The following is a 20,460-nucleotide window of genomic DNA, read 5'->3' on the forward strand; positions in this document are numbered from 1 at the left end:
CAAAATAAAAGGAGACCCTGGAAGGAGGGGAGAGAGCAGGATTGGGGGTGGGGGGCGCGAGGCACTGGAACACCCAGCCTGTCATTCCCTCGCACCACCGAGGCAGGGCCCCTCACCCCTCCGGCGACGTGGGTGGCCTCTGAGAAGACACAGTGTCTCCTCCCATTCAGGAACTGCCCATGGGCGGGATGTTTGTTGTTTAAGTAAATAAACCGGTCCGAGGCTCCGGCTGGCTGCGAAGGCTCCGGCCTCCCTCCCTGCCTCCCACAAGCCCCATCCCACCGGGGACTAGGCCAGGCCACCAACGGAAAGGAGCCACCCGATGCCACCCACTGCGACGCGCCTGCTCCCGGTCCCCGGCCCAGCGGTGCCGGCCAGCTGGGCGGTCGTGGTCAGCGCCTGGTTATTCCAGGCAGCGGAGTGTGTCACCGCGGGGGCTGCGACCCGGGGTGGGGGTGGGGGCTGCCCCAGCTGTTCCAGGAAGGTGGAGGGCAGAGAAGCCCTGTGCGGGGCCCCAGTGCCGCCCGCAGGCTCTGCCGGCCCCCTCCCGTGGCCAGGATCGTGGGCCTGCTCCTTTTTTTTTTTTCACATATTCCTCTGGGCTCTGTTCCGGCCCCGCTCGCTGACCGAAACCAGGCCACGGCGGCCCCTTCGTGTCCTCTGGTCCGGTGCTCCTCGGGGTGGGGTGGGGGCGAGAGGGGGCACAGCCTCACCTGGGGTCCCCTAGGAAATGCAGTTCCCAGGCCCCGCCCCAGGCCGAGGGCAGTCCCTGCAGGTGGTGCAGACCGAGCCTCCACGCTCCCCCTCGTGTTGCCTGCTGGCAGGGTGCTGTGAAGCGTGGAGCTGACTTTGCTTCTGGACTGGGGACCTGTGTGTGCTCTGTGCACTGCTGGGGCCCCAGCAACCGGGTCCACCACGGTTCAGCAAACAGCAGGTGCTGGAGAAGTTGTTTGCAAATGAACAGATGAGGAATGTAGGCTCGGGATTGGAGTTTTCCTCTTCTTCCTTACTAGGAGCTCAATTCACCCCCCAACCCACCCCCGTCTCTTTGGCCCCGCCTGCCTCTTGCCTCTCAGTGGGGAGTCACACCCAGAGACAAGGTTGGGGGGCGGACGGGGAGCGAGAAGAGGGCTATGGGATGTGGAAAATGCTCCTTCTGAGACTCCCTGCAAAATTGAATCTTCCCTCCCCCCAGGTCCCCTTCACATTGCTCAGCTTCTAGGTACACAGGTGTTCTCTCTCTCTCTTTATCTCGCTCTCTTACTTTCTCTGCCTTTAAGCTGGGAACTTTAAAAAAGAAAACAAAAACGTTTCCAAAGTCCCTGGCTATCTAGAGCCAGGCATCTGAAATACCAGTTAACGTCTGAAGCCACTTGCACGGGGTCCCCTCGTGCCCCCCTCTTCCCTCGTGCCCCCCTCTTCTCCCGTCCTGTAGGACCTGGTACAGGTCTGTCCCCTGGTGTGTGCTGACCACTGCTGGGCGTCAGAACCTGGGCTAGGCCAGGTTCATGCTGCTCTCATGGCAGATGGTGAAATGTCAATCAACTAGGATGCAACAAGTATTAGGAGAGTGTTCCTAATTCTATACCACTGTGTGCTGTCTCTTGTTATCTCGACCTCTTCTTAGAGAAATCTTTTACCTGGTGACTTAGCAAGTGCACCTCTCGTTCCTCCAGCTGGCTACTGTTCTGGGCCGAGTGTGCTTTGTGTACACCAGCGGTTGTTGCAGCTGAGCAAGTCTGCCCCCAAGGCACATGGCACATCTGGAGACACTTTTGGTTGTCACGATTCGGAGGGAAGCTGGCTGCAGGATATCCTACAAGGCCCCTAGGATCATCTAGTAGGGAGAGTCCCCAGTGCAGGGTTGGGAACCTTGGGTGTGGGGAAGTGCTTTGAGTCCCACTGGTAGCATCCTGGCTCCAACAAGTAGATGAGAGGTGGGACAATAAGCCAGCCCTGCAGAGCTCTGCCCCTTCATGACATCACCAGTCATGGGTCCCTCCTGTGCCGGATACTTCCTTGTTTGCAATCGTGACGCCTGATTTCAGGTACGGACCTGGAGCCATGACCTCACATCTCAATGTCTACAAGCGCTGAGGTGAGATTCAATCTTTCTGATCACACTTCTGGTCATTGGCCTGGCTTTCCATGGAATATCGCTAGTGAATTGGTGAAATATGACCACCTGCTTCCACTGTGGCGGGGTGGGGGGGTGGGGTGGGGGTGGGGGAGACCCTGTGACCTTTCGGGGGCTGAGTGAGGATGTGGAACAAAATGGCAGTGATGAGCTGAGACGGGAAAAGAGAGTCCTTGCTCTGCTGCTGGGTTCAGACAGGCACTGGAGGTTAATTCTTGCAGTTTCTGGGGAAAGCGCACTCAGACCACAGTGATTTCTTTGTTACTGGGGAAGGGCAATGGGTTGTCATGACTGGGGGCGGGGTGCTGTTGCCCTCTAGTGGGTATGAGCCCAGGATGATGCCAGATTGCCTACAAGGCACAGGTCCACCCCACAACAGAGCGCAACCTGGCTTCAAATGTCCATGGTGTTGCTGTGGGGAACGCCTGGGTTAGGGCAGAGACAGAAGCTTCATGAGAAAGACACCGTGAGGGCTGGTGTCAAGGCCAGGGCCATGAAAGAGGGCTGTGTGCCAGCCTGCGTCCTGCATCCTGCTCTGCGAAAGTAGCATCAGGGTGGTGCTCGGTCCGGGAACATTTTCATGCCAATCTCTCCCAGCCAGGTCCTCTGACAGGGGCGCTGTTTTCTGAAATGAGGGCAGGCAAAGGCTCCACTTTCTCTCCAGGCATCTAGAAGAATTAAGTGTGCTGGCCCAGGCCCCGGGCACAGCCAGGCCTAATCTTGTAGTCATTTAGCATTAGCTCTGTTAAGAAAGAGGTGTGAGCAGAAATTATTCAGTTTCCTGGAGTCAAGTTTTGAGTGAGCTGGAGCTGTGTGTGTGTGTGTGTGTGCACAAGCACAAAAGTCCAACCCATCCAAATATTCTCCTAGGGTAACTTTTTATTTATTTATTTATTTGAAAGTTAGAGTTACACAGAAAGAGAAGGAGAGACAGGGAGAGAGAGAGAGCTTCCATCTGCTGGTTCACTCCCCAATTAGTCGCAATGGCCGGAGCTGAGCCAGTCTGAAGCCAGGAGCCAGGTGCTTCTTCCAGGTCTCCCATGCAGGTGCAGGGGCCCAAGGACTTGGGCCATCCTCTACTGCTTTCCCAGGCCATAACAGAGAACTGGATCAAAAGGGGAGCAGCCAGGACTTGAACTGGTGCCCATATGAGATGCTGGCACTGCAGGCGGCAGCTTTACCAGCTACACCACAGCACTGGCCCCCCTAGGGTAACTTTTCTAAAATCAGCACTGATGTAAAAGAAATTCAGCAGGGCCAGGTGTTGTGGCACAGTGTGTTAGCTGGCTGCTTGGAACCCCCACATCCGGGGTATTCAACTTCCGACTCAGCATCCTGCTAATGCTCACCCTGGGAGACAGCAGCTGATGGCTCCATTGCTTGTGCCTCTGCCACCCAGGTGGGAGACCCGGATGGAATTGTGGGATCCTAGCTTCGGCTTGTTTCGGCCCTGGCTGTTGTGTGCATTTGGGGAGTGAATCCCTAAAGGGAAGCTCTGTCTCTCCACCTCCTGTCACTCTGCCTTTCAAGATATAAATGAATACACATTCAGAAAAAAGAAACTCAACATTGTCTTCAGCTTCCAGAAGTGTCCACACGTTGCTTCTTTGTCCATTGATTCCTATATCATCATGTTAATCCTTCAGTACTTACAGAGGATGTCCAGGGGCTATCAGCAGATGCTGAGGTTAGGCAGGCCTTGGGAGGGACACAGCGTGTGGGGCAGAGTCCCTTTCTTCCAGAGACTGGCAAGTCTGGCTCTCCTTGCGTGGCTCCCTGTAAGTGTTAAATGTGGGCTTGCTGGTTTTTCTGCAAACACCATTGAACTCTTGCTGGTGGGACAGCCTCAGAAGTGGGGGTGGAATCCTGGAAAAGGAAGGGGTGTGCCCTTCCCTCTGCTCCTCCTCTTCTGCGGCACTCAGGTGCAGGGGGCGGGAGATGGTCCACATGAGGCCTGAATCCTGGCTCTTGATTCTGTGGGGCTGCCACATTAGCCCAGGCTGGCTCCAGCTCAGACAACTCGGTTTTGTTTGTTTGTTTGTTTTTAAGATTTATTTATTTGAAAGGAAGAGTTACAGAGAGAGAGGGAGAAACAGAGAGAGAAAGAGGAGGAAAGAGAGAGGGAGATCTTCCATCTGTTGGTTCACTCCCTAAATGGTTCCAACCCCTAGGGCTGGGCCAGGGGAAAGCCAGGAGACTGGAACTCCATTAGGGTCTCCCGCATGGGTGCAGGGACCCAAGTACTTGGGCCATCTTCTGCTGCTTTCCTGGGTGCATTAGCACGGAGCTGGCTTGAAAGTGGAGCAGCTGGGACTTGAACCAGCACTCACCTGGGATTCCAGCATTGCAGGCGGTGGCTTAAGCAGTTGTGCCACAACACAGGCCTCCTAGACAATTCTGTGTAAGAAATAAAGTAGCATGTGTCGCTCCCCGTCTTCGTGGAGGAACGACACAGGACCCTGCACTGTTCTTTTGTCTGCTCGGCCCTCCCCGGGTTTGCTGCTGGTTCTTCCCGGGTTGGCTACCGACCCTTCCACCTCCGTGGAAGGGCGGTTCCCCCTGCCACTTTCCCCACTTCCACGGGGGAGCGGCACACCGCCGGCCGGCTCTCTCGGGGGCTGCACAGGTGTTCCTTCAGATAGATGTTCCCCCTAGATGTTCCTGGTGCATGTTGTCTCTCTCCTCCTTTATAGTCCTCTTCCGCCAATCCCAACTCTGCTACCCACACGCCGAGTACGCTGCTCTCCTCCAATCAGGAGCAGGTCCTACAGTTTATTGGTTGAACTGGAGGCAGCTGTGTAGAAGCTGTTTCGTCCTCTCCCAGCGCCATATTGTGGGAGAGCAGATGCATAGAATAAGTCTTAATTCCAGTAACTTAGTCTAGTCCGAGTTGCTCCCAGTTGCTCCCCGCAGCATGTCAGTGCAGCCTTTCTTGCTTTGGTCTCCACCTGGCAGTGGAAGCTCTGTGCTAATGACTATGTGAGCAGCAGGACAGGGGCGAGTCTGACCCCAGGCAGGTCAGACTAGGCAGCGAGGAGACACTTGATGGAGAAGTGGCTCCACTCCAGAGGTCACTCCAAACAGCCTGTTTGTGAGGCTGAAGCTGTATCATGTGAAGGCAGGACCCGGCCTCTCATCTGTTCCCCTTAGCCCGAGGTGTCCTTGCCTGTGCTTTTTCAAAAGGGAGAGCTGGCCAGCAGGGCTGACAAGGTTCGAACCACTGCACTAAGAAGTCATTTGCTTCTCCGGTGGGTAAAACCCTGATGGCCCAGTATTGTCCCGGGGGGTTTGTGTAGGAAATTCCAGGTGGAGTTAGGGAAATTCCAGGTCTGGGACAGAAGGTGACAACCACTGACATATAATCACCTCCCCAGACCAGCCGGAGCCCACCTGGCCATCATAAATCCCCTAAGGAGCATGACATCACCAACCAATCACAGGAAGCTCACAAGCTCCACTGACCAACCAGGAACTTGGACGCGAGCCGATCATGCATTTTTATTAACTTATTTATTTTGAAAGATTTGTTTTATTTATTTGAATAACAGAGTTAAAGAGAAAGATAAAGAGAGAGAGAGAGAGAGAGAGATGTCTTCCATCCCTTGGTTCACTCTCCAAATGGCCGCACAGCTGGAGCTGGGCCGATCTGAAGCCAGGAGCTTATCCCACATCTCCCACGTGGGTGCAGGGGCCCAAGCACTTGGTCCATCTTCTGCTATTTTCCCAGGTGCATTAGCAGGGAGCTGGATCGGAAGTGGAGCAGCCAGGACTCCAACTGGCACCCATTTGGGATGCCGGCACTGCAGGCTTGGGCTACACCACCAGCCCCTGATCATGTACCTCTCAACCCCAATGTCAATCTATAAGAACCTTCACCCTGAACTCCTTGGGGAACTAAGGAACAGCTCTCCGCTCCTTGCTCTGCACTTTGCAATAAACACGCACATTTTCCCACCACCTAGTGTGAGGTGATTGGCTTTCTGGGGGTCAGGCAAATGGACCCAGGCTTGGGGGTTCTAAGCAATGCATCTGTTGGAGACCACGCAGCATGTGGCCTCTTAGTGGAAAACTAGTGAGGCAGGACTAGACAGCCGAGGCTGGAGAGTACTGATAACGCAACCTTGTGTGACCTTGTGCCTTAAGACCTTGTAACCTTTCCCCTACTTGCACAAGCAATGCAGCTACAAGATAAGCTCCCCCTCCTTCCCCCGCCCGACGTCCTGCCCTCCTAAACGCCCCTCCTTCCCCCGCCTGACACCCTGCCTTTATGATATATAAGAGTGTGGTTGAAAAATAAAAATCGCAGCTTGATCAGGACTTGTCTTGCTGCCATCTTTGTGTCTCCTTTCACTTCTCCTTGTAGGTGCTCGGCCCCAGTTGCTGTCCCGCGGGACGGGACAACTGGCACCCAACGTGGGGCTCGAGTGCGGCCCTTGGGGTTCGAGTGCCTGTGAGATTGGAGGAACGCCGCCTTCCAGGAGGAAAACTTGGATCCAAGTGATTGTGCGACCGGCTCGGAACTGCCCACCTGAGATCATTAGCATTGGTCGACGCTGCGGAGTGAAGACGGCGCAAGGTAAGTGACGGCCATGGGACAGGCATCATCGTCACGGGAAATGTTCATTTCGGGTCTCAGGGAGGCCCTCAAGACACGAGGAGTTCGGGTTAAAAATAAGGATCTAAAGGCATTTTTTGAGTATGTAGAAATATTGTGTCCCTGGTTCCCCAAGGAAGGAACAATTGACAAAGTCAAGTGGGAAAGAGTTGGAAGTTGTTTAAAGGATTTTCATGAGACCTTTGGCCCTGCAAAGGTGCCTATTACGGTTTTTTCATATTGGAACCTGATTAATGACATTCTAAAAACCCGTCACCTAGATAAGACTATTGATACCCTAGTAAGGGATGGTGAGGAGACGCTACAGCAATCCTCCCGACCCGCATCTAAATGCCCATCTGCCGTTCTGGATACACCCTCCACTGATGATGACCCCAAAGATAAAATTAAAGAGCCCATTTTGGCCTCTACCAACCAAACGAGCCAACTATATCCTGCCATCCGAGACAAATTAGATTCAGATGAGGAAGCTGCCCCAGGGGAAGAGGTCGTGCGCTACCATAATTCCGATTGGCCCCCAAATGTTAAAAATCCCCCGCCGTACAATAGTCACCCTCACCCTCCCATTTGTGCCCTGGCTCTCTATGACCTTAACCCTCCCGTGCCTGACTTGTCGGTCTTGCGACAGTCACTTCAACACAGACGAGAGCACATCCAGCTCCTTAAGGAAATAAAGTCCCTCGACCAGGAGCTCTACCACCTTGCCTTAGAGCAGCCCCTTCCAAAACCTAAACAAGGTAAAGTCAGGTCCAAAACCCAACCCCTTCCAGCTTTCCCTGAAACCAGGAGGCAAGCCGGAGGTCGCTCTGAGCCTGCCGCTGGTGGGGAAAATGAGGCTGAGGAAAATTTGCCCCACCACTCTGGGGAAGACAGTGAGGAACCTGGGTCGGAGGATGAAGACCAGGACCCCAATCAAGGACCTGGTAATGGACAGCCGCCACCCTATAAAAAACTTAGTCTCCGATTTATTGAAAAACTTAAAACTGCTTGCACCCAGTATGGCCCCACCGCCCCATATACTCAGGCCTTACTGGAAAGCCAGAGTGCCCGGTGGCTTACACCTAATGATTGGGACTTCCTCGCCAGAGCCGCTCTCAGCGGAGGTGACTATGTCCTGTGGAGGTCTGACTATGTTCACATTTGCAAACAAATAGCCCAACAAAATTTTGCGAAAACTTCATCTAAAAATTGGACCCTCAGAAAACTTTTGGGAGATGCCCCGTATAATTCCAACAATTCGCAGGCCCAGTTCCCCAATGGACTTCTGGCGCAAATTGAAACTGCCGGACTAGGGGCTTGGAGAAAGCTTCCTCAAAGGGGAGCAGTCACCACCTCCTTGGCTAAGATCCTACAGGGGCCCGACGAGCCTTATAGTGATTTTGTCTCGCGCCTTAATGTTGCGGCTGAGAGGCTAGTTGGCCCAGGAGAAAATGGAAGTGCGTTTGTTACGCACCTCGCCTTTGAAAATGCCAACCCAGCTTGTAAAGATATTCTTCGGCCTCATAAACATAAGGGTGATCTTTCAGAATATGTGAGGCTCTGCGCTGGTGTGGGATCGGCCCATGCCGTGGGCTTGGCAATTGGGGCTGCACTCAAACTGACCCAAAATCCCTCCAAGGGGACCTCCACTTGCTACGCCTGTAAGCAGCCAGGACATTTTGCCCGTGAATGTCCAACCGCCTTATCAAACAGGCCCATGGCCCAAGGCGCGGCTCCATCTCCCCCAGGCAGGCCACGCCCCTCCACCCCATGCCCCCGATGTCATAGGGGCTATCACTGGGCAAACGAATGCAGGTCAAAGACTAATTCTTCAGGACAACCCCTCTCTCCTCGCATGCCGGGAAACTCCCAGAGGGGCAAACCCTGGGGCAGTATGGTTTGTCCCCTCCCAGCCTCAGGTTCAACAAATGCCTAAGCAATTGCCTCCCTCCAACGAGCAACCCCAGGTAGCGCAGGATTGGACCTCTGTGCCAGATCCGATACAATGTTAGATTCCACCCAGGGCCCACAAATTATCCCTACAGGGGTGCAGGGCCCCTTGCCTTCAGGTACCTGTGCTTTTATTCTCGGCCGAGGGTCAGCCACCCTTAAAGGCATTCAAGTTTTTTCCGGTATTATTGACGGTGACTTTACTGGGGAGATAAAAAATTCTGGCAGCCGCTATTAATGGAGTAGCTGTCATTCCACAGGGCACCCGTCTAGCACAACTGGTTCTTCTGCCTTTAATTACTGGAAATACATCCTCAATTTCTTCCAGGCCCCGAGGCATTACCCCTTTGGGCTCCTCGGATGTTTATTCGGTCCAGCCAATTACAAAAAATAGGCCTGTGTTAACCCTTACTATTGAAGGAAAGGAATTCAAGGGCATTTTGGATACAGGGGCAGATGCCACAGTCATATCTCAAGATCATTGGCCTGCCCATTGGCCGCTGACCGCATCTCTCACTAATTTGTGAGGTACAGGCCAGTACAAGCAATCAGGGCACTGTGACTCCTTTCGTATTACCAGGCCTCCCTGTTAACCTGTGGGGACGTGACATTCTCTCCCAAGGGTGGAGCAGTGGCCGCTTACTCAAGAAAAGCTAAATGCCGCTACAGCGCTTGTACAGGAGCAGCTCGCGGCCGGACACCTAGAGCCTTCCAATTCTCCCTGGAATACACCCATTTTTGTCATAAAGAAAAAATCTGGTAAATGGCGCCTTTTACAGGATTTGCATGCCATTAATAAATTCATGGCACCCATGGGAGCCCTCCAACCTGGCATCCCAACCCCCGTGGCCATCCCAAGTGGTTATTACAAAATAATTATAGATCTCAAAGACCGCTTTTTCACTATTCCTCTGCACCCTGATGATCGTCCTTATTTTGCCTTTAGCCTCCCCCGTGTTAATTTCCAGGGACCGATGCAAAGATTTCATTGGAAAGTCTTGCCCCAGGGGATGGCCAATAGCCCCACCCTTTGTCAAAAATTTGTAGCACAGGCAGTGGACCCAATTCGTTTACACTGGCCGCACATTTATATTCTACATTATATGGATGACATTTTACTGGCAGCTCAGAACAAGTCAGACCTACAAGATTGCTTTACAGCACTTTCTAAAGCCTTTCTTGCCCTTGGTTTACAAATTGCTCCTGATAAGGTCCAGTGACAAGACCGCTTTGCCTATTTGGGTTTAAAATTACAACAGGATTTGGTTTTTGTGCCCCGCATCCAGTTCCGCTTGGATTGCCTTCATACCCTTAATGATTTTCAAAAACTTCTAGGAGATATTCAATAGCTCAGGCCCTATGTAAAAATACCTAATAATGTCCTTTTACCCCTCAATGACATTCTGCGAGGAGACCCGGACCCCCCCCCAACCCCACGAGCTCACCCCTGCTGTGGGAGATGCATTAAACCAAGTAACGCAAGCCATTAGCCAACAGTTTGTCTCGCAAATTTCTTACACTCTCCCCCTACTTTTTGTAGTTTTAGCCACACCACATACGCCCACTGGAGTTTTTTGGCAAAAATCCCTCATGCCTAATAAAAAAGGTCAACCTCTTTTCTGGGTCCATCTCCCCATTTCCTCATCCAAACTAATTGCAATATATTTGTCTCAGGTTGCTTCAATAATCATCAAGACTCGTTTCCTTTTCTGCCCATGTTTCGGAAAAGACCCCGATGTTGTAGTAGTGCCATATACCCGAGAACAGACCCAGTTCCTTCTTCAAACTTCTGATGACTGGGGAATAGCCATGTCAGGATTTATGGGAACCATTGACAATCACCTCCCTGATGACCCCGTGTTACAGTTTGCCCAATCCTATTCCTTTATTTTTCCAAAAAATAAAAAAAAAATCCCATTCCAAAGGCTGTTACAGTATTTACAGATGGGTCGTCCAGTGGGATGTCTGCCTTTGTGGCAGACAACCGTTCCCACGTTTTTAAAACATCTTATCAGTCGGCCCAGTTGGTTGAGCTGTACGCCATACTTCAAGTCTTTACACAGTTTTCCAGTCAGGCTGTAAATATTTATACCGATAGTGCATATGTAGCTCACTCCATTCCGTTGCTTGAGACTTCTCCTTTTCTTAAAACAACTTTCAACTCTACACCCTTGTTTATACAAATTCAAAAGCTAATACAAGAAAGACAACAGCCCTTCTATTTGGGACATATTAGGGTGCACACAAGCCTACCAGGATCACTCTCAGAAGGTAATGCCCAGGCAGATGCTGCTACAAGGCTTACCTTCCCCACAACTGTGGGATCAGTGCAGGAAGCTCAAAACTCAGAAGGTGATGCCCAGGCAGATGCTGCTACAAGACTCACCTTCCCCACAACTGTGGGATCAGTGCAGGAAGCTCAAAACTTGCATCGGTTGCATCACTTAAATGCTCAATCTCTCCGTTTGTTTTGTAAAATTTCACGAGAACAGGCTCATGAAATAGTCAAAGAATGCCCCTCATGCGTTACTAGCCAACCTGTACTGCATTTGGGAGTCAATCCGTGTGGTCTTCTCCCTAATCAACTGTGGCAAATGGATGTCACACACTTCCCAAAATTTGGTAAACTAAAGTATCTCCATGTCTCTATAGACACCTACAGTGGCTCTATCTTTGCCTCCCCCCATACAGGAGAAGCTGCTAAGGATGTTATCTCGCATCTTATCACAGCCTGTTCTGTACTGGGAAAACCTGTTAAAATTAAAACAGATAATGGTCCTGCTTATGTCAGTACTAAATTTAAACAATTTTGTGAAGCACTCCGTATTAATCACATTACAGGAATTCCTTATAATCCACAGGGTCAGGGAATCATTGAAAAAGCCCATCACCGGCGCCGTGGCTCACTAGGCTAATCCTCCACCTAGCGGCGCCAGCACACCGGGTTCTAGTCCCGGTTGGGCCACCGGATTCTGTCCCGGTTGCCCCTCTTCCAGGCCAGCTCTCTGCTATGGCCCGGGAAGGCAGTGGAGGATGGCCCAAATGCTTGGGCCCTGCACCTCATGGGAGACCAGGAGAAGTACCTGGCTCCTGCCATCGGATCAGCGCGGTGCGCTGGCCGCAGCGCGCTGGCCGTGGCAGCCATTGGAGGGTGAACTAACGGCAAAAAGGAAGACCTTTCTCTCTGTCTCTCTCTCTCTCACTATCCACTCTGCCTGTCAAACAAACAAACAAACAAAAAAAACGCCCATCAAACACTAAAAACTTGGCTCACTCAGCTTGAAGCCACTTCCTTATTCTTTGCCTCTTCCTGTGATCGATTAAATTATACGCTCTTTGTACTAAATTTCTTTCTTTTTTTTTTTTTTTAATTTTTTGACAGGCAGAGTGGACAGTGAGAGAGAGAGAGACAGAGAGAAAGGTCTTCCTTTGCTGTTGGTTCACCCTCCAATGGCCGCCGTGGCTGGTGCGCTGCGGCTGGCGCACGGCGCTGATCTGATAGCAGGAGCCAGGTACTTATCCTGGTCTCCCATGGGGTGCAGGCCCAAGGACTTGGGCCATCCTCCACTGCACTCCCTGGCCACAGCAGAGAGCTGGCCACAGCAGAGAGGGGCAACCGGGACAGAATCCGGCGCCCCGACCGGGACTAGAACCCGGTGTGCCAGCGCTGCAAGGTGGAGGATTAGCCTAGTGAGCTGCGGTGCCAGCCTGTACTAAATTTCTTAACCTTGGATAATAATAATCATTCAGCTGCGGACCGTCTTTGTCACCCTTCCCCTGATACGGCTATGGTAAAGTGGTAAGACCCCTCACCAGTAGCTGGCACGGCCCAGATCCAGTACTCATTTTGGGACTTGGCTCAGCCTGCATCCTGGACCAAAAACAATCGGCACCAAGATGGCTACCCGAAAGATCAATTAAACAAGTTAACTCGCCAATTCCTACAAATAACGATGTTGTTCCAGAGCCTGTACTTGGCCCTGAGAACGCTCTTTCTTTATACCCACAGGAATGAAAAGACCAGGCTGGACCTACTGGGGCTCATTACAGGACTCCTTATTATTGTCGGCATTGTTGCCATGGTTGCTATTTGTGTATCTTCTCTCTATTCTCTCCTCCCCCGCCACATAACCTGAGGGCTCACTGATTAACCCCTCCAAAGGGCCCTAATAGAATGGCCCTCTTCCTTGCTCTCCTGATGATGGCAATCTACACCATCCACTGGGCTCCACCAGTCTTTGCAGGGTCGGATGACCCTCAGGCCATTCAAAAACTCCTTCAACAGCATGACCCTTGTATCTGCTGGGGGGGGGGCATAATAGTATCCTTCCCACAAACAACGACCTCCTATGGATCCCGTCCAAGGAGATAAAACTGCATATCAGGCCACGGATTCCAAATGGCGCTGTATTCTCAAACCTAAACTAGACTCTTCCCGCCCTGGGGATCAGTGCCCGTCAGAGTGCAATAGTACTATCCATTACTCCGTGCACTCCTCCTGTTATCAAACCTGTAATGAGGGGGATCAACACTTATTGTTTGCCACTATAACAGGAGATTATAGGGGAGCGTTCAGAGGAGACTTGTCTTCTTCACGCCTCAGCTCTCCTCCCTGCCCTGCTAAGGGACAAGTAGCCTGCTGGTACCCTATAGCCCTGTGGGAGTGTCTGATGGTGGAGGCCCTCGGGATACCCTTACACAATTAAAAACACAAAAAACACTCAAAACCCTATTTGAGAGCCTTTACCCTTCCCTCCAATACCACCCGCTGGCTGAAGTTCGTTCCAGAGGAAACGAAGGCTTGGACGTCAATACCATCGATATCCTTACCAACACCCATGAACTGCTTAATCTCTCTGCCCCAGACCTTGCAAGAGACTGCTGGCTCTGTTTACGCCAGGGACCCCCCCTTCCTCTTGCCATTTTTCTGCCGCTTAATAATTCCCTTGGGTTTAATATCTCCTTTGGTTGCCCCTTGTACAGCCTTTCCCTGTTCTTCCTGTCCCAACGGAAAATATCACTTGCCTTTATAAATCTCCTAACCATAATTCCTTCGATATCGATGTAGGCCTTGCTCCTTTCTGTACAAATAGTATAACAGTAGATTACCCTCTTTATGCCCCTAATTCCACCGTTTTTGTATGTAGGGATAATTTAGCTTATACCATTTTACCAACAAATTGGACCGGTAGTTGCATGCATGCTATGCTTCTTCCCAATGTAGAAATTATTGATGGAAATACCCCTGCTCCTATCCCCTCCCTTGATTATATCACTGGGAGACAAAAGCGAGCTATTCAATTTATTCCTTTATTGGCCACATTGGGAATTTCCACAGCTGTGGTTACAGGATACACAGGGCTAGGGACTGTGGTCCGAAAATACAGAGAATTGTCCCAACAACTTATTAATGATGTACAAACCCCATCCACCACCATCCAGGATCTTCAAGATCAAATTGATTCCCTAGCGCAAGTGGTTCTACAAAATCGTAGAGGCTTAGACTTGCTTACCACTGAACAGGGAGGTCTTTGCTTGGCTTTACAGGAAAAATGCTGTTTTTATGCTAACAAATCCGGCATTGTTCGGGATAAAATCAAGACACTCCAAGAAGATCTGGAGTGTCGTCGATGTGCCATGGCTGAAAATCCCTTTTGGACGGGATGGAATGGACTGCTTCCCTATTTGCTACCGCTTTTAGGCTCCATTGTTGGTTTGCTTGTTATACTATCTGTAGGTCCTTGTCTTTTCAATAAGCTGATGACTTTTATCAAACAGCAAGTAGATAATTTAGCAGCCAGACCAATTCAAATACATGACCAAAGTCTGGCCATGGAAGATCCCCTGGAGAACGTTCTCTCTCTCTCTGGCCGGTGAGGTCTGGCCGGTGAGGTCACGGTCCTTCCAACAACTGACTCTCCCCTTCGGTCTGCCGCTGCCCCAGTCGGGAGCCCAGGAAGGGCCCCAGGCCTATCAATAAGACGAGCAGTAGCCAACGATGGGCACCTTCCCGGAACCTCACCCACCTAAGACAGGAGTCCTTGGGGACTGGCAAGGATGTCCAATGACGGGTAAGAGGTGCTGGAGCTCCGGGTCGATTCCTAAGACAGGCGCTGCTCGCTCATCACGCTTGGCCTAACCGGTAGCCATTTCTGTTTAATTAATAAAAAAGGGGGAGATGTCGGGGACCACGCAGCATGTGGCCTCTTAGTGGAAAACTGGTGAGGCAGGACTAGACAGCCCAGGCTGGAGAGTACTGATAACGCAACCTTGTGTGACCTTGTGCCTTAAGACCTTGTAACCTTTCCCCTACTTGCACAAGCAATGCAGCTACAAGATAAGCTCTCCCTCCTTCCCCCGCCCGACGTCCTGCCCTCCTAAACGCCCCTCCTTCCCCCGCCCGACACCCTGCCTTTATGATATATAAGAGTGTGGTTGAAAAATAAAAATCGCAGCTTGATCAGGACTTGTCTTGCTGCCATCTTTGTGTCTCTTGTCCCTTTCATTTCTCCTTGTAGGTGCTCGGCCCCAGTTGCTGTCCCGCGGGACGGGACATGCATCCAACTAGCTTGGGGTGCTTTTCAACAACACTTAGGGCTGGCAAGGCAGCAGGATGGAACAGGACAGAGGGAAAGCCTGAGAAGATGGGAATCGGGCATGATGGGAAATTGTGCAGAATTTTACATTTATCCTGGAAGTCAGGAAAGACGCTGGAGTTTTCTTTTGCTTTTTTTTTTCTTTCTTTCTTTCTTTTTTTTTTTTTTTAAGATTTACTTATTTGCTTGACAGGGTGGTGGATGGGGTGGTGGAGGGGAGAGTGCGGAGTGGGAGTGGGGGAGAGAGAGATCGCCAATCTGCTGGTTCTCTCATCAACTGGTTGCAACTGCTGAGGCTGGGCCAGGCTAATATCAGGGGCCTAGAACTCCTTCCTGGTCTCCCACATAGGTGGCAGGGACCTAAGTACTTGGGCTGTCTGCTGTTGCTTTCCCAGGTACATTCGCAGTTAGCTGGATCAGAAGTGGAGCAGCCGAGGCTTGAACTGGTGCCCCGATATGGGATGCCAGTGTCACCAGCGGCAGCTTGGCCTGCTGTGCCACAAGACTGGCCCGACCCTGGAGTTTTGAAAGCTCGATGGAGAGAAATTCTGCGGCTGGCAGTTCTCCTGGTGGAGGGAGACTGACTAGAGTCTGGGGCAGGGGGTTCCCAGCTGCTTTCTGCAGACACCCCTGGGATTTTGGGGGGGGGGCTGACTGCAGCTTACTCCTCCTCTTCCTAATGCAGCCAGGGAATCCCCATTGTGTCTGTTTATTGTGGATTTCGCCGGGTCCCTTGCCCATGGAGACTCAGGGAGCCATAGCAAGCTAATACACACGGTGCACAAGCAACAGCATCTAGCGCGTGTGAAATCCTCCATGCCTGTTGGTTGGTGTCATTGTTATTGCTGTTTCTGTCAATATCTGCTGAGGATGGAAGTCGCAGTAGGTTAGTCATCCAGTGTTGACAGATGGGGAATGAACCACGGCCGGCCAAGGGGCAGTTACAAATTTGTGGCTTTGATTGCAAAATTGTGGGAGTGAGGGTATAGTTCATATAGCTGCCTTATGAGACAGACCCGTGCTGGGAAGTATAGTCCTGTGCATACCTAGCACTCAACAAAACCTGCAGGGAGTTGCGGTGACTTCATGGCAGGAGGGGCTGTGGTTTGGGTACGTAAAGTTTGCAGGGCTGGAGGCTTGGTCTGCTGCAGGGGGTGCTGAGCCCCTGGGAACTCTGGGAGGTGGGGCCCAGCTTGAGCTACTTAGGCCCCCCGGGGTGCTGCTGCCCTGGGGGAGGGGAATTAATGCAGGTCTGTGGGAAGGAGTGAATTCCCTCCAAAGGGGGCTGGTTACCAAGCGAGGTTGCCCAGAGCTTGGTCCCCTTTCTGTGTCTCCACCCTGTAGTGATGTAGCCAGAGGCTCAGTGGGTGAGGCTCCAGGGGTCTTGACCTTGAAGCCTCCAATACCACCGGCTAAATAAACCCCTTTGCTTTATAAAGCTCAGCCCCCCCCGCCCCCAAGGCTGTGCTCTCTCTGCGGGTGAGCTTCCTCGGGGCTGGATCCACGTTGCCTCTTTTGTTTTCACGGAGACCTTTCTTCTCACTCTGGCTTCACCCACTTTCTTCCCATGAGTCTCCCTCCCAGCTGTGGAGAGGAACAAAGGACAAGGACGATCTCTCTTGCTCTCCAAAACAAATCCCATAGACCTTTCTCTGCTCTTGCTCTATTTTAAGATTTGTTACTGATTGCAACTACAGGGAATGCACAGGGATTAACAAAAATAATAAACAAGAGTGCATTACACGTTCCCAAGAAATCCGTAAAAGCTCTGCTTAACATTTCTGGCCTCCACTCATGTGCAGCAAAGACTGTGTGTGTGTGTGTGTGTGTGAGAGAGAGAGAGAGAGAGAGAGCGCGCATGAGCCTGCATGCATGTGTGTGAGTGAGCCAGTGAGCCTCTGTGAGTGTGCAAGTATGAGTGTGAGAACGTGTGCGAGAAAGCGTGTGTTTGTGAGAGTATGTGTGTGTGACAGCGTGTGGGCAGCCATGTGTGTATGTTCGAGAGAGGTTGTGAGAGAGCAAACATGTGTGTGCCAGTGTGTGTGTATGTGTGTGTGTGAGTGTAAGACAGCAAATGTGAGAGAAAGCACTCGAGTGAGTACATGCATGAATGTGCAAGTGTGTATGAGAAAGAGCATGTGAGAGCGTGAGTGTGCAAGTGTGTGTGAGTGTGTGAGAGCAAGCATGTGAGTGTGTGTGAGAGCACAAGACTGAGCACATGTGTGAATGTGCAAGTGTGTGATGGAGGAAGAGTATATGTGAGTGTGTGTGACAGAGCATGTGTGTGTGTGTGCATATCGTCTTCCCAAACTCCTTTTTTTTAAAGATGGATTTATTTAATTATTTATTTATTTTATTTTATTTTTTGACAGGCAGAGTGGACAGTGAGAGAGAGAGACAGAGAGAAAGGTCTTCCTTTTGCCGTTGGTTCACCCCCCAATGGCCACCGCGGCCGGCGCACCGCGCTGATCCGAAGCCAGGAGCCAGGTGCTTCTCCTGGTCTCCCATGGGGTGCAGGGCCCAAGCACTTGGGCCATCCTCCACTGCACTCCCGGGCCACAGCAGAGAGCTGGCCTGGAAGAGGGGCAATCAGGACAGAATCCGGCACCCCGACCAGGACTAGAACCTGGTGTGCTGGCACCGCTAGGCGGAGGATTAGCCTATTGAGTCGCAGCGCCGGCCAAAAGATGGATTTATTTATTCGAGGGGCAGAGTTACAGAGACAGAGAGATCTTCCATCTGCTAGTTCACTCACTCCCCAAATGGCCGCAACAGCCAGAGCTGGGCTGATCTGAATCCAGGAGCCAGGAGCTTCTCCCAGGTCTCCCACGTGGGCACAGGGGCCCAAGCACTTGGGCCATCTTCCACTGCCTTCCCAGACCATAGCAGAGAGCTGGATAGGAAGAGGAGCATCTAGGAGCTGAACTGGCATCCATTTGGGATGCCGGCGCCACAGGCAGAGGCTTAACCTACTATACCACAGCGCCCCACCCCAAACTCCTTAAATGCATCCTTGTACTTCTTCTAGTTCTTGTCTTGGAAATGCACCTGCTTAATTCTGTCTGGGTGAGACTTTAGATTGATTGCCATGGACATTAGCTCAAGAACCCCAAATCAGGTGTATCTGCAAAGATGAAAAAGGGGGAAACCATCTCCTGGAACAGAGGAAGTGGGTCACTCACGTCCTGGTTTCTCCATCCAGACAAGGTGAAGAGAAAGCTCGAAGTAGGCGGGGTCTGAGAACAGCCTGTGAGAGTTTGGGGTCTTAATGGTTGCCTGCAGCTGGTTGAATTACCGCTTAGGATTGTGGGGTCACAGAAAGCAGACAGGTGACAGAAGGCTAAAAATGAGCAACTGGTGTGTGTGTGTGTGGGGGGGGGGGGGAGAGAGAGAGAGAGAGAGAGAGAGAGAGAGAGAATCTTCCATCCACTGATTCACTCCCCAAATGGTCACAATGACCAGGGCTGGGCCAGGCTGAAGCCAGGAACTCTAGCCAGGGGTGGTGGGGCCCCAAGCCCTTGGGTGATCACCTGCTGCCTCCCAGGTGCATTAGCAGGGGGCAGTGGGACTTGAACTGGTGCTCTGATGCTGGCGTACAAGTAGTGGTCTGACCCATGCACCACATTGCCAGTCACCTGGTGCCCGAATAATAACAGCTGAGGACCATGGACCGCTGAGGGTCCTGGGTTTTGATGATTGCCAAAGATGCCCCTTTCTACTTCCTGCATCCCACAGCTTCTCCACACTGCTGGCCGCCCCCTGACACGAGACGGCAGTTTTCCATCTTTCCTGATTGCTGTCTGAGTTCCTCCACGAGGATGCAAAGCTCAGCCAGCGGTGCACCCTGTGGGCCGTGGACGCCCCTGGGTCCCCGGCACCCGGGACAGTGAGCCTCAGGAGGGAGTCCACAGCTTCAAGTGATGCTCCCAGCAGTCTCTAGGGCTACTCTTCAGTGCCTGCTGGACTTGAGGGCTCCTCTGCCCTGGCCTGGACCCTCCCATCTTATTCTGAGTGCCTGAAGTGCCTTCTCCTGCCAGGTGTCAAGACCCGCTTCTACCCTTGGCTCGGCCAGCCTTTCTCTCTCTCTCTCCCCCTCCTTCTCTCTCTCTTTCTCTCACTCTCCTCCCACCAATGTGTATGTGTGTGTATGTGTGTGTGTGTGTGCCTCTCCCTCTCTCTCTTCCTACCCTCTGTCTTTCTCTAGAGAGTTCTAATCGGTGGTCAGGAGTCCTTGAGGGTACACGTCCCCATCTGAGACGTTACCCTGTGGGGTCTTCCTCCTGCTCCATCCCGTGTCCCCTCTGTCCTGGACACCTTGACAGGCCCCTCTGTCTCTGCATGCAGGCCTGCCTGAGCTCCACCGTGCAAGCCCCTCGCAACCCTGCTTCTTCCCTTTCTCCAGTGCCTGGAGGTGAAGCTTGTCAGCCCCAGGTGTTGGCCCATCCCCTTGGTCACGGTCTTTACATTACTGTCATCATCCTGATCACGTTCTACACCAAAAGGCACTGGGGGACACGGCTGAGAGCCACTTCATGTGCCAGTGCTCAACAAAGGAAGGCAAGGTTAAGAGATGATTACTGGAATAACCACTTTTTCTAAAAAAGTGAATCCATGTATTTAGCACTTGAAGCCTTAAACACACTGTAAAAATAAGGCTTAGCTCTCGAGGGAAGATAAGACTATTGCTTTTCCTTTTTTTTTTTTTTTTTAAAGATTTATTTATTTAATTGAAAGTCAGAGTTACACAGAGAGGCAGAGGCAGAGAGAGAGAGAGAAAGAGAGAGAGAGATCTTCCACCCACTGGTTCACTCCCCAATTGGCTGCAACAGCTGGAGCTGTGCTGATCAGAAGCCAGGAGCCAGGAGCTTCTTCCAGGTCTCCCACATGCGTGTAGGGGCCCAAGGACTTGAGCCATCCTCTACTGCTTTCCCAAGCCATAGCAGAGAGCTGGATTGGAAGTAGAGCAGCCAGGACTCGAACCGGTGCCCATATGGGATGCCGACACTGCAGGCGGCAGTTTAACCCGCTATACCACAGTGTGGCCCCCATAGAAGTCTTAATAATATTACCAATCTCACATCCTGGTTCCAGCTTTGACTTTTGCACACAGCTCTACAAATAGCCCATCAGGCATAATCATTCTTGGGACCCCAAGAATGAAAGATTTCTTTGCACCACATTTA

The sequence above is a fragment of the Oryctolagus cuniculus genome, chromosome 1 (assembly GCF_964237555.1).
Source record: "Oryctolagus cuniculus chromosome 1, mOryCun1.1, whole genome shotgun sequence".
Classification (NCBI taxonomy): domain Eukaryota; kingdom Metazoa; phylum Chordata; class Mammalia; order Lagomorpha; family Leporidae; genus Oryctolagus; species Oryctolagus cuniculus.